Source organism: Mesoplodon mirus, assembly GCF_964341445.2.
Source record: "Mesoplodon mirus genome assembly, chromosome: 7".
Taxonomy (NCBI): domain Eukaryota; kingdom Metazoa; phylum Chordata; class Mammalia; order Artiodactyla; family Ziphiidae; genus Mesoplodon; species Mesoplodon mirus.
The window spans coordinates 110,796,249-110,823,271 of record NC_138983.1 but is presented as its reverse complement, the minus strand read 5'-3'; the positions used below and the strand labels follow the sequence as shown (position 1 = coordinate 110,823,271).

Below are 27,023 nucleotides of genomic sequence, written 5' to 3'. Positions count from 1 at the left end.
TTTACCAGATAGTTATAACGTATTCTAAGAACTACACAGAAACCATGATTTGACCATTATTCTCAGTTAACCATCCAAAAAACACTCATTGAGTCAGGAACTTGGGGGTCAAAGAAGTATACAAAGGTGAAAAATACATACAACCTGCCTTCAAAAATCTCAAAGTCAGTCTAATTAATAAAGCACATACTCAAGAAATATTTATAATACAACATTTTAAGTGTTATAATAGAGCATTTTACAACGTGTGAGGGAGAAAGTCCTAATAGTGAGATTCCAGGAGTTATTTTAATGAATTTCTGAGCTACATTCAACAAATTCTAGCATACCACAGATAACATGCAAGACCAAAACTCCAGTTTGATCATAAAGTATTCCAGATAAGTTGGACTTCTCAAATAGGCCTGGGACTTCCCACCAGCCTGATCAAAACTTTTTTAGAACTGTGATGTATCCTAAGACTTCACAGATGCCAGACCTGCATCATGGTCTGAAGGCTCTCCCTTCCTACTCCACTCCCTCCCCCTTTATCCTTCCTAACTCTAGGAAGGACACCTAAGAATAAACCTGTTGCATGTCTAATCTAAAAGAAAACCAAACTCACAGAAAAAGAGATCAGATTTGTGGTTGCCAGAGGCAGTGAGTAGGGAGTGTGGGAACTGGGTAAAGGTGGTCAAAAGGTACAAACTTCCAATTATAAGATAAATAAGTGCTGGGGATGTAATGTACAACATGATGACTATAGTTAACAATGCTATATGGTATATTTGAAAGTTGCTAACAGAGTAGATCCTAAAGTTCTCATCACAAAGAAAAAAATTTTTCATAACTAAATGAGGTGATGGACGTCAACTTATTGTGATAATCATTTCACAATATATACATATGTCAAGTGATTATGCTGTACATCTTAAATTTATACAATGTTGTATGTCAATCATATAATACTGAAATCATATAATACTTTCAATAATACTGAAAGAAAAAAAATCTCTGGCATGTCTAATCCTCTCTTAGCATCTGCTCTTTGGAGGACCCAAAGTAACACAAGCGGTGCTCTGTTTATCTATCACTGCATTTAAAACTGCCCAAAATCGTCACTTAAAATAACTATTATTTTATTAAATCTCATGATTTTGTGGGTCAGGAATGCGGGCAAGGCTCCCCAGGGTAATTCTTTTGTTCCATCAGGCAGATGGGCTGGTTTGGAGGGTCCAAGATGGGTGCACTCATATGTCTGCCACTTTGGTATAAATGGCTAGAAATCTGGGCTCAGCTGGGACTGTCAACCATATGGCACACTCGCGCCCTCTCCAGCATGGAGATCTTAAGGTGGTCAGACTTCACACATGTGGCTCAGGGCTCCAAGAGCAAGTGTTCCCACAAACAAAGAGAAGCTGTAGAGCCTTTTAGACACATAGCATCACTTCTGCTATACCCTACTAGTCAAAGTAATCACAGGCCACCCAGAGCAAAGATGAGGGGGAACACCTCCCACTTTGATACAAGTGCCAAAGAATTTGCAGTCATGTTTTAAAACTGCCACATGGGGTCACCCTTCCTCTTACAAAACCAGCTATCATTTAAACCAGGGGAGATTAATTCTAACTGAAAGTATACTTGCTACAATAAAAATGCTGTATGTATCAGCAGAATTAAGTTTTAGTTTGCACCCTCATTTGCCATCACAGCCCAGATGTCAATACCCCGATGAACAAAAAGGGAATTCAGAGTGCTTTACTGTTCAGGTGTAGACCTGTAGACCATGACCCTGGTGACCACAACTGTTTCTTTGGGGGTAATTTTTTTACTTTCTGCATGTATTGAAGGCTGTCATGCAACATGACCCCTGCCCACTTATTCAGTGATCATGCTAAGTGTGTGAAAGAGTTATTCCCATTACAGCAAGCATAAAGAGGATGGTGAATTGCCCTTTGGCTTGACTCCAGCTAAGGGACAACTGTGAGCTACTACTGCAACTTTAATTGGTGAGAAAGAAGCATGGTGTTGCGATTACGAAAGGATAATGGGTTAAATTTTAAGGAACAACACAGTCTTTCATCCCTGATTTCTTTTGCTGAAGCATTTTCCTGAGGATTATAGACTTTAGGGCCAAGAACCAATGATTCTCCTTGGATATAAAGTACCCAAGTAAGGGTGGACTTGCTCTCCTAGACTTTAATAGTAATGACTGTCGTTTGTTTTATGTGCATGTGTATGGGCTAAACATTCACATGGAAGAAGCCTTGAGAAATACCTCAGCATCAGAGCAAATACATTCGACAGGCTTCTTTTTCTTGCCTCTCAAATTAGCAAATACACCTAGCCCTGAATAAAAACAAGCAACTATGTAGAAAATTTTGGGAAACTTAAATAACGAATTGCACTTCTATTCAAACTTAATACCTAATATACTTTTTTGGTTATCTATAACTAGATCATATTCAGGGATGAATCTACCTCAAAGTAAGTAGATTACAACCTCTATCTAACGAATCATTCTGGTATAAAAACATGATTAATCTATTTTAAAACTTCTTCTCCCCCCATGACATTGATAAGAAAAGTGTAGTTCTTGACAGAAAAGGCAGAGTCTATGAGTTAATTGTTCTGAATTAGAAGCCTAAGGATTAGCACCATCACTGGCACATAAAGGTTGTCTGATAAATTTATTTGTTGAATGGTTGAACGATTGAATGAATACAGTATTTGAATTAACTTGCTCAATTAAAATTTTCATTTTAGACATCTTCTAAAAGATGATGGTATAAATCAAGAATGGTAAGGTGGAGGTTAATTTAAATTTGAAACACTTTAATGGTTTCTATTCAGCTTATTAAGGATTAATACTTAGAAAATGTTAATTATAACTTACTAGGACAAATTTCCTTTGAACCTCATTTCTTATATGTTCATATCAGATAATTAGTCCTTTCTAGCTAAACCCTAATATTCTGGTTATATCAATATCACAAACAAAGACTAAAGGATATCATCTTAATTACTTTCAGGCAGGGAATTTAGCTGCTTTGTTAGTACCCAGAAGAGTATGTGACAATGAGTAGGGCACCCACTTAATATTTTCTGAAAGAAGGAATTAATTAATGTATACATTAGTGGCCTGGAAAAGTATTGGCTAGAAATTGACTTTTTCCTGAATGATTTCTCCATGTGCTGGGCTTACTGGAATAATAATTGCTAACATGTAAATGCTTAGAAGAATTACTTGGAATACTATTCCAAGCATGCTGGTGGTTGTTGAATATATTCTTTGGGTTGTCTATTGCTACATAGCAAATAAACCCCAAACTTAGTGTCTTGAAACTACTACAACCATTTTCTAATACATAATTCTGTGGCTTGACTAGGTAGTTCTGCTAGTTTTGTTTAGGGTCTCTCATAAGTCTTCAGGCAGATGGTGGCGGAGCTAGAATGTCCAAGATGGCTTCACTCACATGTCTGGTGCCTTAGCAGGATGGCTGGAGAGCTGGGACCTCTCTCCCCACAAATGGTCTCTTCTGTATGCAATGACTGAATCCCTGGACCTACCGCTTCCAAGGAGGAAGAAGTAGAAGTATCACTTCTTCCAAGTGCTACTGGTTAAAGCAGCCACAGTGCCAGTCAGCCCAGATTCAAAGTGAAGGAAAATAAACTCCATTTCTCAACGGGAGAACACAACAAAAAATTTGTAACCATCTTCAATCCACCCTACATACTTACATTCTAATCATTAGAGCAACCCTGAAAAGTGGGTATTATTTTCGCCATTTCATAAAAGAGGAAATTCTCACAGCCAATAATGGCACTTGGATTTGAAGCTGTTTGTATATTTCCAGCCTTTTTTACTGCCTCTCCAAGAAGATAACGCTAAGGATACATACAAAATAAAAACAAACAAAATTACTGTATATCTAATTCTGTGTCTGGACTTGGTCCCTTGTTTTATTCTTGTCCCTGTAATTGAATCATCAATCAGAGCCTCATATTGCTTTTTGCCTCCAAAGTCTGCCCCTTCAGGTTTTCCCACCATTGTTGTTGACCAAAAAAAAACAATCATTCTTTATTCAGCCTGGCATTCCTTTCTTCTCACAACACAGACAATGGTTCAGCCACCAGCGCATCGCCAGTCCTCGGTTCTTTGATTGAGCCTATGCTCACCTGAGTTTACCATGAAGATTTCAGCTCCAGGGTAACTTGCCCTAATAACACAATCAATTTCTCTGGTGACGTGTCCTCTGAGAATGCAAAGTAGTTTAATACTGGCCTAACAATCGTAATTCTTCCCTACCCCAAAGTCCTAAAGATAGTTGATATTTTCTTCTAGCAATTTTAATCTTTCATATTTAACACCTTACTTACTTTTATATTCTGGAGTTTATTTTTATATTTTGCCTGAGGTAGGAATCATTTGATTTTTTTCATATAGCGAACCAAATTTTCCTACAAAATATTTAAATAACCCAAACTCCCATGTGCATTTTTCGGAGTTCTATTCTATTCCACAGTGTGTTTGTATGTTTCTATACCAGTACCACATTGTTTACCTAGGATGGCTGGGTAATATATCGAAATATCTAGTAGAATAAGTCTGTCCCTTCTTTGCTTTTCTTTTTCATGACTGTCTTAATCAGGGATCAGGGAACTGCAGCCCATGAGCCAAACCCTGCCCGCTGACTATTTTAGTAAATAAAGCATTATTAGAACACAACTACATGCATTTGCTTACATACCATCTATGCCTGCTTTTGAGCACTACAACAGCAGAGTAGAGTAGCTGCATCCTGCCACCAAAGCCTAAGATATTTAGTATCTAGCTTTTTTACAGAAAAAGTTTGCTAACCCCTGGTCTAGGTTACTCACTGACTTGAATTCTTCTACATAAATTACAGAATCATTCTGGCAAGTTTCCCAGTTCCAAGTTCTTGATTCCAAGCAACAGAAACTGGTTCTGTCTAGTTTAATGCAAAATAAATTTATCGGAGAAGATATCAGTGAGTTCACAGAAGTTCTCAGCAAGGAGGTTATAGAAGAAGCCTCAAAAATGGGCAAGAACCAAGGGAGGCCTGGCAGTAGCATGACAGACAAGGCTACAATGCAGGGGACACCTGGTTAAGATGCCACCATGCCACCACAATGAAAAGCCTTCTGAACTCTCCCTGCACTACTGTAACACTCACTCAACATTCAGAGGCCTGGGAAGGAGAATTTTATGTCCAAGCTGGGATCACATACTCATGTGCTAGCTTCCAAAGAGTGAGGAGGAGTGTCTGACCCTTTCACTTCCATAGAGGGAGGTAGAGTCCTGCCTTCCATCACGAGTCATTTGATGGTTCAATCAAAATATGAAAGGAGCAGCATCTCCCCAAAGGAAGCTATGACTTTGCTTGGAACTGCATTACATTTGGGGAAACTTGTTATGTCTAAATACTGCACTCTCATTCATGAAGATGATTCACCTCACTATTAATTCAACTCTTTCTTTAGGCCCTTTTGTAGAGTTTTTAAATGTTCTTCTGTAACGGTCTTGTGAGTTTTTATCCAGTAAGTCCTTGAAATTTTCCAGTTTTGTTGTTGTTTTCGATGATATCTTACTATCTTCTTGATATTAATATTGCTGGTATTGAGGAAAGCCACTGATTTTGGTATACTGATTTTATAATCAGCAAACTTACTGAACTCTCTTATTACTTCTAACCATCTGTTGATTTTCTTTAGTCTTCTATGTAAATGATCATGACACTTGAAAATGACAATTTTATCTCTTCCCATCCAATCTTGTATTTCTTTGTGTTATTTCCTATCTTATAACATTGGCCTGAACCTCCAGCATTATGCAGAACATTGTGATAGCATATATCCTTGCATTGTTCCTAATCGTAAGGCAAATGCTTTTCAAGTTTCTCCAGGTAAAGAGATAAATACCTTTCTATCACATTAAGGAAGTTCTTTCTATTTCTACTTTAAATCATAAATAAGTATAAAACTTTAAAAAAATGCTTTTTCTGCATCTGCTGAAATGTATTTCCTCCTTTAATTTGTTAGTATGGGAAATTATATTAATAGATTCTTTTCATATAGAATTTTCTCCTTGCATTCCTAAGAATTCATCATAATTGGTCACAATATATTACATACTTTTTTTTAATTTTTGAACTTTATTTTTTTTATACTAAGCAGGTTCTTATTAGGCATCAATTTTATACACATCAGTATATACATGTCAATCCCAATCGCCCAATTCAGCACACGATCATCCCCACCCCCACCCCTGCAATTTTCCCCCCTTGGTATCCATACGTTTGTTCTCTGAATCTGTGTCTCAACTTCTGCTCTGCAAACCGGTTCATCTGTACCATTTTTCTAGGTTCCACGTACATGTGTTAATATACAACATCTGTTTTTCTCTTTCTGATTTACTTCACTCTGTATGACAGAGTACATCCATCCACGTCTCAACAAATGACTCAACTTCCTTCTTTTTATGGCTAAGTAATATTCCATTGTATATATGTACCACATCTTCTTTATCCATTCGTCTGTCAATGAGCATTTAGGTTGCTTCCATGACCTGGCTATTGTAAATAGTGCTGCAATGAACATTGGGTTGCATGTGTTTTTTGAATTATGGTTTTCTCTGGGTATATGCCCAGTACTGGGATTGCTGGATCATATGGTAATTCTATTTTTAGATTTTTAAGGAACATCCATACTGTTCTCCATAGTGGCTGTATCCATTTACATTCCCACCAACAGTGCAAGAGGGTTCCCTTTTCTCCACACCCTCTCCAGCATTTGTTGTTTGTACATTTTCTGATGATGCCCATTCTAACTGGCGTGAGGTGATACCTCATTGTAGTTTTGATTTGCATTTCTGTAATAATTAGTGATGTTGAGCAGCTTTTCAGGTGCTTCTTGGCCATCTGTATGTCTTCTTTGGAGAAATGTCTATTTAGGTCTTCTGCCCATTTTTGGATTGGGTTGTTTGTTTTTTTGTTATTGAGCTGCATGAGCTGCTTATATATTTTGGAGATTAATCCTTTGTCCGTTGATTCATTTGCAAATATTTTCTCCCACTCTGAGGGTTGTCTTTTTGTCTTGTTTATGGTTACCTTTGCTGTGCAAAAGCACTGAAGTTTCATTAGGTCCCATTTGTTTATTTTTGTTTTTACTTCCATTACTCTAGGAGGTGGATCAAAAAAGATCTTGCTGTCATTTATGTCAAAGAGTGTTCTTCCTATGTTTTCCTTTAAGAGTTTTATATTGTCTGGTCTTACATTTAGGTCTCAACTCCATTTTGAATTTATTTTTGTGTATGGTGTTACAGAGTGTTCTAATTTTATTCTTTTACATATAGCTGTCCAGTTTTCCCATCACCACTTATTGAAGAGACTGTCTTTTCTCCATTGTATATCCTTGCCTCCTTTGTCATAGATTAGTTGACCATAGGTGTGTGGGTTTATCTCTGGCTTTCTATCTTGTTCCATTGATCTATGTTTCTGTTTTTGTGCCACTACCATATTGTCTTGATTACTGTAGCTTTGTAGTATAGTGTGAAGTCAGGGAGTCTGATTCCCCCAGCTCCATTTTTTTCCCTCAAGACTGCTTTGGCTATTAGGGGTCTTTTGTGTCTCCATACAAATTTTAAAATTTTTTGTTCTAGTTCCGTAAAAACTGCCATTGGTAATTTGACAGGGATTGCACTGAATCTGTAGATTGCTATGGGTAGTAGAGTAATTTTCAAAATGTTGATTCTTCCAATCCAAGAACATGGTATATCTCTCCATCTCTTGGTATCATCCTTAATTTCTTTCATCAGTGTCTTATAGTGTTCTGTGTACAGGTCTTTTGTCTCCCTAGGTAGGTTTATTCCTAGGTATTTTATTCTTTTTGTTGAAATGGTAAATGGGAGTGTTTCCTTAATTTCTCTTTCAGGTTTTTCATCATTAGTGTATAGGAATGCAAGAGATTTCTGTGCATTAATTTTGTATCCTTCAACTTTACCAAATTCATTGATTAGCTCTAGTAGTTTTCTGGTGGCATCTTTAGGATTCTCTATGTATAGTATCATGTCATCTGCAAACAGTGACAGTTTGACTTCTTTTCCAATTTTTATTCTTTTCTTTTTCTTCTCTGCTTGCCGTGGCTAGAACTTCCAAAACTATGTTTAATAATAGTGGTCAGAGTGGACATCCTTGTCTTTTTCCTAACCTTAGAGGAAATGCTTTCAGTTTTTCACCATTGAGAATGATGTTTGCTGTGGCTTTGTAATATATGACCTTTATTATGTTGAGGTAGGTTCCCTCGATGCCCACTTTCTGGAGAGTTTTTATCATAAATGGGTGTTGAATTTTGTCAAAACCTTTTTCTGCATCTATTGAGATGATAATATGGTTTTTATTCTTCAATTTGTTAATATGGTGTATGACATTGATTGATTTGCATATACTGAAGAATCCTTGCATCCCTGGGATAAATCCCACTTGATCACGCTGTAGGATCCTTTTAATATGTTGTTGGATTCTGTTTTGCTAGTATTTTGTTGAGGATTTTTGCATCTATATTCATCAGTGATATTGGTCTGTAATTTTCTTTTTTTGTAGGATCTTTATGTGGTTTGGTATCAGGGTGATGGTGGCCTCGTAGAATGAGTTTGGGAGTGTTCCTTCCTCTGCAATTTTTTAGAAGAGTTTGAGAAAGATGGGTGTTAGCTCTTTTCTAAATGTTTGATAGAATTCACCTGTGAGCCATCGGTCCTGGACTTTTGTTTGTTGGAAGATATTTAATCACAGTTTCAATTTCATTACTTGTGATTAGTCTGTTCATATTTTCTATTTCTTCATGGTTTAGTCTTGGAAGGTTATACCTTTCTAAGAATTTGTCCATTTTTCCAGGTTGTCCATTTTATTGGCATAGAGTTACTTGTAGTAGTCTCTTAGGATGCTTTGTATTTCTGTGGTGTCTGTTGTAACTTCTCCTTTTTCATTTCTAATTTTATTGATTTCAGTCCTCTCCCTCTTTTTCTTGATGAGTCTGGCTAATGGTTTATCAATTTTGTTTATCTTCTCAAAGAACCAGCTTTTAGTTTTATTGATCTTTGCTATTGTTTTCTTTGTTTCTATTTCATTTATTTCTGCTCTGATCTTTATGATTTCATTCCTTCTGCTAACTTTGGGTTTTGTTTTTTCTTCTTTCTCTAGTTCCTTTAGGTGTAAGGTTAGATTTTTTAATGAAAATTTTTCTTGTTTCTTGAGGTAGGCTTGTATTGCTATAAACTTCCCTCTTAGAACTGCTTTTGCTGCATCCCATAGGTTTTGGATCATTGTGTTTTCATTGTCATTTGTCTCTAGGTATTTTTTGATTTCCTCTTTGATTTCTTCAGTGATCTCTTGGTTATTTAGTAACGTATTGTTTAGCCTCCAAGTGTTTGTGTGTTTTACATTTCTTTCCCTGTAATTCATTTCTAATCTCATAGCGTTGTGGCCAGAAAAGATGCTTGACATGTTTTCAATTTTCTTAAATTTACTGAGGCTTGATTTGTGACCCAAGATGTGATCTAACCTGGAGAATGTTCCATGCGTACTTGAGAAGAAAGTGTAATCTGCTATTTTGGGATGGAATGTCCTATAAACATCAATTAAATCTATCGGGTCAATTGTGTCATTTAAAGCTTCTGTTTCCTTATTTATTTTCATTTTGGATGATCTGTCCATTGGTGTAAGTGAAGTGTTAAAGTCCCCCACTATTATTGTGTTACCGTCGATTTCCTCTTTTATAGCTGTTAGCAGTTGCTGTATGTATTGAGGTGCTCCTGTGTTGGGTGCATATATACTTATAATTGTTACATCTTCTTCTTAGATTGATCCCTTGATCATTATGCAGTGTCCTTCCTTGTCTCTTGTAACATTCTTTATTTTAAAGTCTATTTTATCTGACATGAGTATAGCTACTCCACCTTTCTTTTGATTTCCATTTGCATAGATTACCTTTTTACATCCCCTCAGTTCCAGTCTGTATGTGTCCCTAGGTCTGAAGTGGGTCTCTTGTAGACAGCATATATATGGGTCTTGTTTATGTATCCATTCAGGAAGCCTGTGTCTTTTGGTTGGAGCATTTAATCCATTCATATTTAAGGTAATTATCGATATGTATGTTCCTATGACCATTTTCTTAATTGTTTGGAGTTTTTGTAGGTCCTTTTCTTCTCCTGTGTTTCACACTTAGAGAAGTTCCTTTAGCATTTGTTGTAGAACTGTTTTGGTGGTGCTGAATTCCCTTAGCTTTTGCTTCTCTGTAAAGCTTTTGATTTCTCCTTCAAATCTGAATGAGATCCTTGCTGGGTAATCTCGGTTGTAGCTTCTTCCCTTTCATCACTTTAAGTATATCATGCCACTCCCTTCTGTCTTGTAGGGTTTCTGCTGAGAAATCAGCTGTTAACCTTATGGGAATTCCCTTGTATGTTATTTATCATTTTTCCCTCGCTGCTTTCAGTAATTTTTGTCTTTAATTTTTGCAAATTTGATTACTATGTGTCTCGGCGTGTTTCTCCTTGGGTTTATCCTGAATGGAACTCACTGCGCTTCCTGGACTTGGGTGGCTATTTCCTTTCCAATGTTAGGGAAGTTTTCAACTATAATTTCTTCAAATATTTTCTCTGGTCCTTTCTCTTTCTCTTCTTCTTCTGGGACCCCTATGATGGGAATGTTGTTGCATTTAATGTTGTCCCAGAGGTCTCTTAGGCTGTCGTCATTTCTTTTCATTCTTTTTTCTTTATTTTGTTCTGCAGCAGTGAATTCCACCATTCTGTTCTTCTGCCTTAGTTATTCTGCTACTGATTCCTTCTAGCGTAGTTTTCATTTCAGTATTGCATTGTTCATCTCTGTTTGTTTGTTCTTTAATTATTCTAGGTCCTTGTTAAACATTTCTTGCATCTTCTCGACCTTTGCCTCCATTCTTTTCCTGAGGTCCTGGATCATCTTCACTATCATTATTCTAAATTCTTTTTCTGGAAGGTTGCCTATCTCCACTTCATTTAGTTGTTTTTCTGGGGTTTTATCTTGTTCCTCCATCTGGTACATAGCCTTCTGCCTTTTCATCTTGTCTATCTTTCTGTGAATGTGGTTTTTGTTCCACAGGCTGCAGGATTGTAGTTCTTCTTGCTTCTGCTGTCTGCCCTCTGGTAGATGAGGCTATCTAAGAGGCTTGTTTAAGTTTCTATATTTCATTATTTAATCATTAATGAATTTAGTTAGCCAGTACATATTTGGATTCTTGCACCTTTGTTCACAAGTGAGACTGGACTGTAAACTATGTTTATTGAACAGCTTTTATTAAGTTTTGAGGTTAGGGTTAAATTGGCTTCATAAAAGGAGGTAGCAATCTTATCTTTCTTAAAGGAAGGAAATAATAAAACTGTTACAAATCAGTAAGGTAGGGAATTTTTTGAAGTAGAAATGCTTACCAAAATTACAATTCGTTCTTTAAAAAAGTTAATAAAAATAGAAAAATAACCAGTTGCCCACACATCCCAATCTGCTGAAGAGAACTCCATTGTACAACTAGTGTCCTGGCATAATTATTAAGAGCAGCCCCTTTCATTCTGAAAATATTGCTGTTGGGCAATAAATCATCCATAGGTTGAACCTATAACTGACAAGTGTTTAGGGCACACATTAGCTGTGTTACTGTGGTAAATTTATCTGGCCTCTCTGAGCTTCAGGTTTCCCATCAGCAGAATGGAAATTGTAAAATTTACTACCCTGGGTGGTTTAAAGAGATAATTGAATAAAGCAAGTAAATGCTTAACTTCTAAACAAAAGTTAGCTGATTCCAGCACCAGCCACTCCCAGCAATCCACAGATTAGAGCAATGATACCGGCACCCAGATACAACCCAACAGAATTCCAAAGCCATCTTGACTAGAGGTAGGAAAGTATGTATGAGGCTATACCACTGTTAAATAATAGACAAAATATATATTGGTCTCTGTCCCCGCTTCATGCCACAGAGCTCCTAAAACCCTTGTGATTTCTGAAGTGATAACAGCACCAAGAACATATTTTTTTCTCATATTTGGTCTTTGACCCCAGTTCCTTACACAGGATTCCTGAACCCTTTGTAATTTCCTGAGTGATATAAACGTTTGTTCTCATAAGGCAACTCTGGGTGAGCTCCTGGATAAGGGCTGGTCACCAGAAAAACCAAACCATGATTAGAAGCTTGGAATTTTCAGCCCCTTTCCCAACCACACCCCATTCTCTTGAGGAAGGAGAAGGAATGAGTTAATCATCAATCATGCCTACGTGATGAAGTCTCCATAAAAACCCCCAAAGTAAGGGGTTTAAAGAGCTTTCAGGTTGGTGAACACATCCATGTTAGTGTACCCCAACTCCATGGGGACAGAAGCTCAGGACCCTCCAGACTTCATGCCCCATGTATCTCTTTTTCAGGCTGCTCATCTGTATCCTTTATCATGTCCTTTAATAAAGTGGTAAACAAACATACATATTTCCTTGAGCTCTGTGAGCCATTCTAGCAAATAACTGACTCTAAGAAGGGGGTTCTTTGGAACCTCCGATTTGTAGCCAAGTTGGAAGGAAGTTGTGGGTAACGTAGGACCTATTACTCATGATTGGCATCTGAAGTGTGTGTGTGGGTTGGGGGAGGGGGGATCTCCTGGGATCTGAGGCTATCTCCAGGTAGGCAGTGTCAGAATTGAGTTAAATTATAGGACATCCACCTGGTGTTGCTTGTTGTTAGGGAAAATCTCCACACATCTGGTGTCAGAAGTGTTGTTAGTGTGGCAATGTAAAAGTCAAGGAGAAACACAGGAGGAAGACTGGGTATTTTTCCTACACAACCAACAGTGCCCAGTGCTCCCCCCTCCCCACCCCACCACCACCTGCAACCCTGTCTACTAGGTAACTGGGGATATTCAAGGTTTGATCTATGACCCCTGAGTGCAGGCTCCCTGCAATGCTCCATTCCAAAAATCAGGGAAGCCTAAGTCCAAAGATGTCACCTTCAGCTACTCTTCATCCCCATCTCCTGTCCCACCTCATTCATCCAGCCCTTTAGAGGCCTGGGTTCTTCCTTGCACTTGCCAATCTCCTCTCTACCAATATGTGCCAGGATACAAATACACTGTTCCAATGCATAATCTTATCTGGTTTTGTTTTTCTTCTTTTTCTTTGATGCACTAGAAAGTGAAATGCAAATATTTTTCCTAATCTTTGGTGAAGAAAGCCCTCCCTTCCCTGGAGCAAAGAAGAACATGTTTTTCAAGTTACAGATTTAATGAACTTAAAGTGTATGGTGAAGAAGGAAGAGGGAGGAACTTCCACCCATACTCGAGATTACTTGGCAATGGTGAGGAGAAGAGGTCCATAGGTCTAGAAGCAATAGGAAGCCAGGCTCTGCTCCAAGTCATTACCCCGGGAAGCAGCAAGACTCCAGAAGGAGGTACATGGTTTACCTAGGGAATCAGAGGCCTAGGCACTAGGTTTCAGAGCTTTGACAAATATTCTAGTATGCTAAATGTGTCAGGGAAACTGCCAAAAGCTGCCCGACTTGACAGGATTGTGCTGACAGAGACAACGGGCAGACCAGCAGTAACCTGGGTGGGAGAGATGACTCATGAGTAAGAAAGGCCTCCAGAACCTTGGTGAAATGAGGGAGAACAGTTTGAGGCGGCAATACAAGGCTGCTAGAATAAGTTGTGTACACCTTCCTCCCAGCCCAGTGGAGTGGCGCCTTGGAGTCAAAACTAGGTTGATTCAGGGATCACAAAGAAATGTGATATTTCTTGCACACCAGAAGGTCTTAGATTCAGACCTATTACAATATAGTAGATTCCTACTTGGGGTGTAAATCCAGTAGCTGAGGGACTAACCCCAGAAGGAGAGATCTCTGTTGACCATTACTTGGTCCCCCTTCCAGACTCATTTTTGCCACACCAACCATGCCTCAGCCTCTGGCACAACACTGCTCACCAGCCTCAGCATCCATCCTCAGTCCTGCCAGGTGTCCAGGGCAAGTCTTCCGTATCTTCTCTCCCACCTTGTCTTGATGTGGTTTATCTCAAGAAAGAGATACTTGTAGGATGGAGAAGTTTCTCTTCCTCAATTTTACTTTCCAAATGTTCACCATCTATCCCCTGGTGACTCTCAAGTCTGTATCTGCAGCCCTGTCCTGACTATAGAATAACAGTTCGTATATGTGACATCCCCTTGGTACCCTACCTAGAACTCAAGTTCCAGATGCTAAAACTAGAACTCATTAGCTTGTGGCACCCTGCCCTTAGATGTCCCTATCTCAGTAATTAGAACTGCCAACCAGTTGCCTTAATCAGAAACCCAAAGTCACCAACTCTTTTTAAATGTTCTTTATTCTCCATCTTCTCAGGTCCTATTACTTCTGATTTAATTCAGGACTTCATCATCTCCTTCCTGGATTGTTACAACAGCCTCCTAACCCATCAAACTCCAATATACTTTCCACAAAGTCAGATCAATATTTCCAAAAACACGAAGTGACTGTCACTCCCCTTTTTAGCATCCTTCAGTGGTACCTCACTATTCTGCTGTCCCATGTCATACAAACTGCAGCCCCTGGCCAAATCCAGCCTGTATCCTCTTTTTGTATAGCCCTCAAGATAAAATGGATTTCACATTTTTAAGTGTTTTAACCAAAAAAAAAGAAAAGAAGAATACCCAACAATTGCCATATATAGCCTACAAAGCCTAACATATTATGATCTAGCCTTTACAGAAAAAGTTTACTGCCCCTCTTAAGTTTAAAGGACTCCATTCTGGTCCTCCTCCAACCACTCCCCTCCCCACTCAGGGCCAGGAGTCCCCATCTATCCAAAGGGTCATCCCACTGAGAGCCTGTGTCCTCCTCCCTTCCAGACAACAGTCCTGGAATTCCCAACCCAAACAGCCTGATCCCACTGCCGGGGCTCACTCTTAGGCCTTAGAAGTGGCCAAAGGCAGATATTTTCAAGGAGATGGGACAGAGCCTGGACATGCAAGCTGGGTTGTTCACACATGTGTGTGAGGAGAATTATAGGAGAGAGGGTAAGATGAGAAGGGGACCAGCCAGGAAACTACTTGTGTTTTTGGCCTGGGTCCCACAAGTATAAGGATATTTTAGAATTCCCTAGGTCTGCTCAGGACACTTTTAGAATTCCCTAGAATGATAAGGAAAACTTTTCATGATGTGGTACCCTGCATTCCACACTCAACACAAGCACTAACAAGACTGACTCTTAGTGCACCCTGCTGTTTTACCAAGCTCCCATGGACTTGCCTCCCTTTTGCTGTCCATTCTCCAGGTGGAATCCTCTCAATTTCAAGACTCAACTCCAAGGTCAGCTCCTCAATGAAGCTTTTCCTAGTCTCTCTTCTCTCATCTCTCATCATTTCTCATTTAGTTTTTAGGGCCTCAATGCCCTATACAAATGTCTACCACAGTACTTCTGACACCTTATTCTACCTCATTTCAATGTCTGTTTCCTTCCTGTAGACTGGACCCTCCTTGAGGACAAAGACTTGGTCTAATTTTTTTCTGTAACCAAATCAATATAATGGAGTATCTAATGCATAATACATACTCAATGATTTTTGAAAGAATGCATGAATAAACCAATATATATGATCAGTTTACCTTACCAAATCTTGGGATCCACCCTCAAAGGGCATAGATACTTGTATAATCCTAAGTTACTATGGTCTCCATCCCATTTTTATCCGTGGGGAATTAAAATAAAAACTAGGATCCTATAGGTATCTGCAGTTTTCTACATGCACCATGTTTATGGCCTCTATGACCTTGTTTTGAGGTCTGGTGAAGTCCTCAACACTTAACACTTACCTCAGGTGTCCCCTCTTTCAGAACACCTTCAAGCTGAGTTTGTCTTCCCCATTGGTGTACTCTTGTTCCATTGTCTATTTCTCATACCAAACTTTCACATTGTTTATGTCTTTCTCCCCAACAAGATTGAGAGCTCCTTGAAGGCAAGATCTGTCTATGCATTTTTGCATTTCCAGCACCCAGGGCTACACCTGACACTTAGAAGTTGTTTAATAAAAGTGTGTTGACTGATTAATGTTCACACACACAGAGACTTTAGAGACTGTGGAAGTTATCCAGTCCAAAGAAGGAATCCCAGCCACTGTATTCTCTCTGATCAGCCCATCTTTGTTTGAAAACCTCCAGTGACTGCCACGTAAGACTACCCTAACAGAATGTACACCTCACTGGGACAAGAGGTCTTGTGTTTTTTTCACTGGCAAATCCCCAGAACCGAGATCAGTGGCACATAGTAGATGTTCAACAAATATTTAGTAATGTTTGAATGAATAATTGAAAAGTTTTTCCTGACACTGAACCCAAATTTGTCTCCTTGTAATTTCCACCCTTTGAACTTGGAATATATGTTTTCCTTCTTCACATGACAAGTTCCACATATTTTTCAGGGAGATCTCATATCTCCCCCACAGTGAACCTCCTCTTCTCCAAGCTCAACAACCTCAGTTCCTTCAACTCTTCCTAATCTGTTCCCAGTCCCTTTGCCATCTCCATGCATGCCCTTATCATCAACATCCTTCTGATACTGAAAAAATAATTAAGAGGAGTTGTGAAAGAGAGGAGTATTAATGTAATTAAAACCCACAGCCCTAGGCCTAGTATAACAACTTGAACATTAAAGAGTTCAGAGAATCCCTAGGGGTTAACTAGTTTAAGCTCCTCATTTCACAAATGAAGAAACTGAAGTTAAATTACTCATCAGAGCAAGACCTGCTCCTGGTCCAGTAGCTAATCAGGCGTAGGCCCATCTCAACCCCAAGATTAATCATCTTATTCTACTTGAATTCTTAGTTGGATGTTAAACTGAAAAAGCTTAGATTTGCAGAATCTAGCTCTCTGCCAAAGACTATTCTCTCTAGAGATGTGATGAAATTATTTTAAAAAGAAGGCCAAGTTTCCTAATTCTATAAGCAATAATTTATACTTGTTGAAGCCGTTTTTCATGAATCACCAGATTCTTGGTAGCCTTTTAAAGACAGAGTTAATAAAATGGTTTATAACTTGTTATAAGAGCTATAAAAATCATTTTATTAAGTTCTTATACAGATTCTTTTCATGATACTTAATTTTTTTTAGTTCAAGAACTAACTGAATCTCAATGTACATTATATGACAGAGGCAACCCAGCTGAACCACAAGAGGTCCGTGCCACACTTTTTTTCTTTTACCCCATATCAGGCAAATGTAGAGGAAATTAAATTAAAACCAATTTTTTGGAACAAGAAGGGGTCACCCATTCCCACCCTGATTTACCACTTCCTCTTTTCTATTTACCACTTTTTCTTATCCCAGAAATGAACAAAATTAAGTAAACAAAGTCAAATTTTTAGTAAAGACATTTAAATATTTCAAAGGCATGGGCAGTTACATACCTTTTAAGGAATTCTGTCTTAAAATTGATGGAGTAGAATAATTAACAGAGGGATGGTAAGGGTTACTTTTCATTTAGTAGGTACAACGTCTATTTGCAAATAAGCCAATTTGCAGATAATCCAGTTGAAGAGCTGGTTTTCTAACCCATTTTTCTAAAATGGATCTGCCTATTTGTAATTGGAAACTTTCGGGAAAATGGATAATAAACACATAAATTTTACTTTCACGTTAAGTACAAACTTTAGTAGTCAACAATTTGCACAAATTGTTTTGGAGAGAATTTTCCTCTGTGAACTTCCCCCTCAAAGATTTGTAATTTAAAACAGGAAAATGCAGTGTAGTCCAGTGTCAGAATTGCATCAGAGTATTACCAGGACAAAGTGGTAGATTTTTTTTTTTTTTAATTTTTATTTATTTATTTATGGCTGTGTTGGGTCTTCGTTTCTGTGCGAGGGCTTTCTCTACTTGCGGCAAGTGGGGTCCACTCCTCATCGCGGTGCGCTGGCCTCTCACTATCGCGGCCTCTCTTGTTGTGGAGCACAGGCTCCAGACGCGCAGGCTCGGTAATTGTGGCTCACGGGGCTAGTCGCTCCGCGGCATGTGGGATCTTCCCAGACCAGGGCTCGAACCCGTGTCCCCTGCATTGGCAGGCAGATTCTCAACCACTGCACCACCAGGGAAGCCCCAAAGTGGTAGATTTTTATCTTGGGAATTGCAGCTAACTACAATAGGTTTTTTCTTTCCCTGTAATCATCCTCACCTTTGATACTTCCATCTACTTCAGTGGTTTTCAAAGTGTGGTCTGGCTGCATCAGCAACACCTGGGGACTGATTAGAAATGCAAATTCTCAAGTCCCACCCCAGACCTACTGAATCAGAAACTCTGGGGGGTGAGGCCCAACATTCTGTGTCTTAACTAGTCTGCCAGGTGATTCTGATGCACGTTAAAGTTTGAGGATTGACACTGTATCATAATAGCAGTTCACCACATCCTGTTCCTTTATCTTTCAAATGAAATGTTCTTACCCTTAGACAGGCTCTTGTCACCTTATAGAGTTGAGAAAGAGAAAAGTAGTCACTGACATCTGGGAGCTGATCTGGCACTCACAGCTTAGGTCTTGGTGTAGAACATATTCAGTTTCACAGAACATCATCAGATCAGGCCACTCTGTGATCAAGACAAAAACAAACCCAGTCCGTAATCACATCTGAACACAGACAAAAACAGGAACATGTCCAAACCACAAAAATAACCAAAATATTTTCCATCCTAGCTAATATAAGCAGCCATTGCCTCTTTGCCAATTAAAGTTTAGGCTCTTTTTATTCCTGCCCCTTTCCAATAAGATTTATAAGATACCCAATCATGGAATTGCCCCCACTTCCGGACAGCATCCAATCCCAGACAAAGCCCCATCTCTCAGTATTACCTGACACAAGCCCAAATCCTAAAATAAGTCCTTTCTAATTACATAAGCCCTCATTTATCTGCAGTTTCACTTTAGTGGTTTCAGTTACCTGTGGTCAACCTCAGTCTAAAAATATTAAATGGAAAATTTCAAAAATAAACAATTCATAACTTTTAAATTGTGTGTGGTTCTGAGTAGCAAGATGAAATCTCACACCGTCTGCTCCATCCCACCCACGACGTGAATCCTTCCTTTATCCAGCTATCCTGCCCCTTAGTCACTTAGTACCCAACTTAGTTATCAGATCGACTGGTCATGGTATCACAGTGTTTGTATTCAAGTTACCCTTACTTAACAGTGGTCCCCAAGTTCAAGAGTAGTGATGCTGGCAATTCAGATCTGCCCAAGAGTAGAGGCAAAGTGCTTCCTTTATGTGAAAAGGTGAAAGTTTTCGACATAAGAAAGAAATAGTATGCTGAGGTTGCCAAGATCTACAGTAAGAACAAATCTTCTATCCATGAAATTGTGAAAAAGGAAAAAGAAATTCATGCCACTTTTGCTGCTGCACCTCAAACTGAAGAAGTTATAACCACAGTGCACGATAAGTGCTTAGTTAAGATGGAAAAGGCATCTTAAATTTGTACAATATTTTGAGACAGAGACCACATTCACATAACTTTTATTATAGTATATTGTTATAAGTATTCTATTTTATTATTAGTTACTATTGTTAATCTCTTACTAGGCCTAATTTATAAATTAAACTTTATCATAGGTATGTATGTTTTTTTTTTTTTTAATGTAGTATGTATAGGGTTTAGTACTATCCACAGTTTCAGGCATCCACTGGGAGTCCTGGATCGTATCCCCCGAGGATGGGGGGGATGACTGTTCTTACTAAGATGTTGCAGGGTGTGTAACTCATCTTGCTACAACGAGTAATAATCATCTTTCTCAGGAACAGATGTGTTCCTGTGGTCTTTGACTGGACGGCATTGACATAAGAATTACTGCACAACCTCCTAGTCAGTGGGGACCAGTACCCTTCCATGAACAGTTTGTTCCCAGTCCAACACAAGGTAAAAATTAGGATTTGTTGTTTAGGAACATTGCCAACCATTTGAGAGAGTAATTTTATGTCTGTTGAATCTAAAACTAGAACATTGCTTGTATTTTGTATACCAGTTGTTTAAATTTTATTTTTCTAGTAATTTGTAATTATATCTTGCAAATGATCTGCAATAGATTTAAAAAAGAAAAATAGAAACTGATACTCCATTACAAATTGTTTGAGAGGCATCGTCCTACAGGACTTCTCTAATACTTTTCTTTTTCAACGCTGCTATCACATTAATCTCCTGAAAAGTCTGCTTTCAATATATTGTGCTCTTTCTCAAGCATCTCCAACATTACGATCTCCTCTGTTTTCCAATTGAAGAGAGAGGAAACTAACATATTTTGAGTGTCTACCATATGTTATTAATTGTGCACATTTAAATACACCCAATTCCCAGGAAACAATTCTAAATAAATATTAGCATTCTATTTCAAAACCTATTCCACAAAAAGTACAAGGACTTTTATGGGTGATTTTTTTTTAATTCAAGGAACATATATATCGAATGTTATTTAGACAAGAATAAAACAGGACAGGCTTTCCAATTAATTTTTTAGAAGCCATCATAGTAGAACAAACCTGATCAATATAGCATTTGAAAACTCTAGTGCAATGTCATTAGTAAATATTGATGCACAGGTGCTGTACTAGGCACTTGTGAGAATTTGTTCTTCACTTAACATTTATCAGGTACTTACTAAATGTTGGCACCATTCATTGTCCCTTTGGCAGCCACATTTGTGCCACTTCCCCTTCTTTTGATAATAGGCTTTGTCATCCTTGGCTACAGAAGCTGGTAAGCGACATAAGAGCCAATCAAAATACCTCACCCTTCTGGCCTCAATGATGGATCCAGTGGTGTGTTCATTACCCATGTAGAATAAATCAGTTTTCCCCAGAATTGTTCTAACTACAGGTAGCAGAGAAGTTGCCCTTTTTCCTTTGTTGTGAGTCATTAGGACATGGTACAGATTACCAGTAGCGTACTCCCCAGTACATGGAGAAAAATCTATCTGACATGGGGAAAAAAATAAATTCAAAATACAGAGAGACATAGAGATAGAACAAGAATGAGAACAAGAGTGCAAAGGAGAGACTCCTAAAACTGTGGGATTCCCTGGGCCAGGTCATCCCTGAAGCCAGCACGTTCTCTTCACTGTCTCGGGCTTGGTTTCATAAAACAAAAAAATTCCTTTTTGGTTTAAGGTAGTTTGAGTTCCTTTTCTGTCACTTGCAACCCAAAAGCCTTCATTAACACAAACCTTCAATAAGTAGCCTGTGTGGTAGAAAGAGAAAGGGCTAAAGATTGAGACAAATATAGTTTTTCCACTTAATAATTATGTAACTATTAGCCTCTCTGAGCTTCATTTGCCTTGTTTGCTATCTGGGAATAAAAAGAGTCCACTCCTAGAGTCAGACTGTAAGCTTTGGAAGGACAGGAAATATGTCTACCTTTCTTGTTATGTCCCTCTCACATGAGGGTCTCATGACCTGCTTAATGCGGGAAGGGCCAGGGGAAGGTCAGAGAGACCTTCCTGCTTCTGCCATTTTCTCGGACTCCTTCAGCTTAAAATATTCAATATACCAAGACATCATATTTTAGGATAGCATGTCCTAAACCCTATCACTTGAAAACCAGAGCTTGGTTTGGCAAATGTTCCCATAGTTAAAGCCAATTCGTTGACATTTTAGTGTTTCTGCTTTCACTTACTTTTTAGCCTCTAAAATTCCTAACTTCCTCATCCATTTATTGTTTTCTAAATGCCCTTTTATCTTTTATTCAGCATTTTTATTGTGAGAGTCAACCAAGATATCTAGACTGCCATTTTGCCAGAAACACAAGTCTCTGACTGGTAGTTTTATTTACTATTCCTACAGACTTCCACTGTTTTCATTCAAAAATCTTTCCTTTATTTAGTGTCTTCTATCTTTATTATTGTTGAATATTTTAATGTTTTAGTCTATATGATTTTCCTTCTCATATTTCACGATTAATTTGTCTAAGTTTTCCCAGATGTCTTACAATTTTCTAACCTTTGACTAAAGCAAGTAAGTGGTCAGGAGTATGAGCAATTTTCATAAAATAATCAGTAAAGCAGAGTAGTTAAGACCATGAGTTCTGGACCCAAACTTCCTGTGTTCAAACACTCATTGCCACTTAGCTGTGAGACCTGTACCTTGAACTTCCTCATGTGTAAAATGCAGGCGATAATAATAGTACCCTCCTGTTAGTATTAAAGAGAAAACCACAGGCCCAAAATGGCATCACTTCTGCTAAAGACCATGATGCCAAACATAGATTTAATACCTAACCCAATTGCAGTTTCAACCTTCCCCAGAAATGTAATCTTAATCATCCAGTCTGGAATTTTCTGGTATCAAGGAGGTAATCTGCCACAGATTACCTCTCCATTCTCCCCCATCCACAGAGGAATAAGAGGCAATCTACATGATAAAACCCTTGCCCTTCTCTCCCCTCCCCCCAAAAAGATATCCTTTCTTTTCTTTTGCTAATAGCTTCCTCATCCCACACCTCTTCCTCAGAGTGCCTTTCTGTTTTCTAGATGGGATGGATGCTGCCTGATTCATGAATCATTCGTTAAGGCCAATTAGATCTTCAAACTTACTGGGCTGAATTTTTTAACATTAGGGACTGAATTAGTTAATATATGTAATGCTCTTAGAACATAGCTTGCCACATAGTGTTATATTTTTATACCATTAAAACAGTAATATGATTAAATTATTAAAATTAGTATAACTACCTGGCACCTGTCAGTGACAACGTTTATAAATTAGTAACTTTTTTTCACATAATCCTAGAGGCCTGTGCTTCATTGGCTGCAGAAACCATATAAAAGCCATACCTATACGAAACTTAGAGAAACCAGACCTAAGTGTTTTATATAAAAGAATTAACACTGAACACTTACTGTGCCAGGCATAACAGTAAGGACTTTCTATGAATTATCTCATTTTTTTTCTAATGTCACTGTGACATAGGTAGTATTATTATTCTCATATTACAGTTGAAGGAATGGAAGTTCTGAGAAGATAAAGTATATGATTGGGCCACCCAAGATGGCTGTATCTTGCTTTCTGTACACCCCCTGGTCAACCAGTTCCTGCTTCACCTACACCCTACTCACCTGACTTTCCCTCTTAATTATAGATCCTAATCAGTAAATGCCTACATACTTGCACCTGGTCCCAGCTGGTGATAGTTCAAAACTTTCGATCAAAACATCTCCACTATGATAGCTTATCAAAGGAGCAATGAGGAGAGCGCTCCTCTACTGGTTTCCCTGGTAACCAGTGAGCCCACCTGATGTCAATTCCTCCTTTGACCGGTAACCTTCTCTCCCCTGAAGCGAAGACTGCTGCCATGTCCTGCCGGCCATCGGCTGCACACGGTGGGGTGTCACTCCAGGACCTTATTTCAGACATGTAAGATCCCCCATCCATTAAACCATTGATGTCTCTGTTGCTGACTCTGGTCTCTTCCTTCGGTCTTGAGGCTGGGCAAGTACAGTGCTTGCAGGCCTGCTGGGTGCAGCCCAGCATAAGGGGACTTACTTAGGCTTGTGATGGAGGAAGGCCCGGATTCAAAGTCAGGCTGTCAGACCTCACAGTGAGTATGTTTAACCAAGAAGGGGGCAGCACATCTCTGGAGTCAGCTCACGCTTTCATCCCTTGAATTCATGGGTTTGGTTCCACGTTGCTGTTGTTTTGGCAGCTGGATAGGACATTAAAGACTCCTTTGTCAAATGAATCCTGTCCATTTTACCTAGGAGGAAATTGGGGCTATAAGTTTGTGACTTGGGCTCCACCATTAGAAGTGGCAGAAATGAGGCCTTCTAACACAACACTCTAACACTTATTCATTTACTTCCTTAATCCTGAAGCCAAAGTTTTACTTATTCACGCCATCTGAATTCACACCATCTGAGTTATTTGATATGTAAATTATAAATGTAACAATAATAAACTTATTTAGGTGAAAACGTTTTGAACTTGCTGGATTTCTATATTAGTAAAACAAATAATACAAAACCAAGCAATTTGAACAAAAGTATCTTCAAAGGAGAAATAGGTTTAATAGATTGGATTATAATGCCTCCATCATTAGAGCCACACCATCTTTCTAATATGCTAGAGGGTCATGTGAACCACCTGGTTAGCAAGAAAAAAAATGTTTCAAGCCTCAGTAAAACTTCCTCCTTCCACTGAAGCATACTCATTGTCTGTGAACAGATATAGCAAAATACAATAGAAATAAACTAAGGCTGTCCTGAATGAGAATGGGAATTACCACCTCCCAGACTCAGCTCATCTCACTAGTCCCTTGAGTCTCAGGTACCAGCAGGCCACTTGGCAGCCCCTCCCAGCGAAGTTAGTCCTCATTAACAAGAGTGAAGATCAGGAGATTCTCAAATTAATTCAGGTCTGGACATGCTATCTCTGAGACTGGGATGCTTATGGTGTTCTAGCTAGCTAAGTGTTTAAGGGCTTCACTTATTCCAGCCTGAAACTTCCACAGGGAAGGGAATTTGCCATGTTCATCTTTGTCTCCCCAGCACCTAGCATGGTCCTAATGCTTAGCGGGTGGGCCATACCTGTCTTTGGAATGTTGTAAAGGTTAGACAAATGAAGGAGTCAGTGAGTTAATGGATGTGAGTGAGACTGAAGGTCAGGGACAGGATGGTTCAGTTATCGCATCTTCCTTCTGTGGTCACAGACAAGGTCTGTGTGAAAACAGCGGACGATTTAAGTTTCGCTCAAACTCAACATAAACCAGCAGTGAGATGTGGCTGATAAAAAAATTATGATATAACCTTGATATTGAGTTAACAAGAGTATGATACTCAAAGAAAAATGTTTGTAGGGGATTCTTCACTCCTACGGTCACTTCCCAAGCTTTCCAAATGCCACGCTCAAATCCAAAGGAAACTGATCTTTCTTTCCAAGATAGACTCTCACCCTTTTGTCCTGTTTCTTCACATGGTTTTCTTCCACCCATAAAAATCCTTTCCATCTCATCTTTCATTTCTCCGTTGTCCTTCTTGGAATACTCTGCTGTTCCACAATCCCAAGCCCCATGCTCCCAACTTATCTCTATATCCCCCAAACCACTATTACAATGTTATAGTACTTAACTTTTTTAATCTAATATTTTCACTATTTATGTTCTTGTCTTCTTTATCAAAAGAATCTAAACTGTAAAGCACTGATCAAAGGCAAGGAATTTTCATTTTTATTGTTGTACTTGCCTCCATGTACATTTCACATCCATTAGATCATGATCTTCTAAAGGCCAGTAAGAGACCCATTTGTTTTATTTTATTTCTCTTTAAGATACACACTGTACCTAGCTCGTTGTTCTGGGCAAAAAACAGATGTTGCTTGTCTGATGGTTGACTCAGGTATAACTACAAGCCACAACAAGAGGAAGCTAACACACTAGTAAGGAACAGAGCATACATACACTGCAAGCCAGGAGCCACGTTTTGAAACCTCTCTTAGTATGCAGACATACAGATCTATTTCCTGATTACTTACATACTTTCATGTGCATAGATCAAACCAGAGTTAAGCAACTAAGGACAAAAACAGATAGTTCACAGGAAAGGAAATACAAATGGCTAATGAAATAGACAATGATGTGCCATCTTAGTTAATAAAGAGGGAAATGCAAATGGAACAAAATGAGACACCATCATTTGTCTACGATACTGGCAAAAGGCAAAGAGACAGATAATATTCAGTGTCAGCAATGGTGGGAATGTAAATTTTAAAGACTACTTTACAATACTGATCAAAATTTTTAAAACACACATTCCTTACTAAATAAGCCCATTTTTAAGAATCTACTCTTCAGAATAACTTTTTCCATATTGCCAGGATATTGGCTGAAGAATGTTCACAGTGCCATTAAATTTATATTAGTAAAAATCAGAGATAACCTAAATATGTCAAAAGTGAGATGTTTAAGTAAATTATATTCATACTCTGATGCTATATAGACATAACAAAGAATGAACCATATCTATATGTGTAGGTATGGGAAAATGATCACAATATATTGTCAAAAAAAAGCAAGTTGCAAAGCAGTAAATGTAGTATAATTTCTTTTTTGTGAGGAAAAAAGACGTGTTCCATGTTTCTGTGTTCATATAAAAACACAAATTTCTACATAACTCTATGCACAAAAACAAAAATAAAAACAAACATACAAACAAAAACAAAGGTCTGGAAAGAAAAACACCCAACTGCTAACTGCGGTTACCCCTAGCGAGGTAAAGCAGGAAGGGTTTTTCCTTTTGTGTATTTCTGTGCATTGTTTAAATTTTCTTGCAACATCAATGTAATACTTTTGACTTTTCTGAAATAAAAAATAAACCCAATTAAAGTAGTTATAAAATATTTGAAGATTCACAAAAGCAGTGATCAAACTTTCAGGAACTGCATGCATGAATTAATCTCTTTAAGTATTCTTTAGAACTCTATGCTCACAAAATTATTCACACGTATTTGTGTCAGTTACCAAAACCTGAAACCTTATGTGGTAGCATAAAACAGTCATTCCATGTTTTAGAAGAGGTAAGAAAGGAAAAAAGAAATTTCTTTAACACTGTGTACGAAGAATGTCACCTGTTATCAGTAAACAAAGGATGCTGCAGCCATCAAGCCATCAACTGCAGACACCTCTAAGTGTACACCCTGAGGGAACTCAAGGTGGGAAAGAACAGGATACTGGCCCTAAACAGTTAAGGTGCATATCAAAGGAATGATTTTAATGAGCCCAGGCTCTTGCATCTTCCCATACATAAAGAAGGGCTAAATTCATTAACTTGAGATGTCTGGTTTTCTTTAATTAACAGTAATCTTTTGATGTTCCAACTACCTGGATTTTGCAAAAACTCATATATCCTGGCTACTCCTGTACCTCTTTGGCACAGCTCCTCAGAGCTATCTGAGAGTGTGTTTCCCAGGCTTAAGTCCTCAGTAAGTCCACTGAATAAAACATAATTTTCAAC

The 27,023-nt window shown here is 38.4% G+C and overlaps 1 long non-coding RNA gene across 1 annotated transcript in view; it reads right to left on the bottom strand.

The window, feature by feature from the left end:
- Nucleotides 1–23,768, bottom strand: part of LOC309807169 — a 170,720-nt gene extending 146,952 nt beyond the window's left edge. Inside the window, exons 1-2 of the long non-coding RNA XR_014294522.1 lie at nucleotides 23,563–23,768; nucleotides 18,487–18,628 (exon numbers count right to left, since the gene is read on the bottom strand). This is a non-coding gene — a long non-coding RNA (uncharacterized lncRNA). The remainder of the gene's footprint in view (nucleotides 1–18,486; nucleotides 18,629–23,562) is intronic.
- Nucleotides 23,769–27,023: the final 3,255 nt, after the last annotated feature.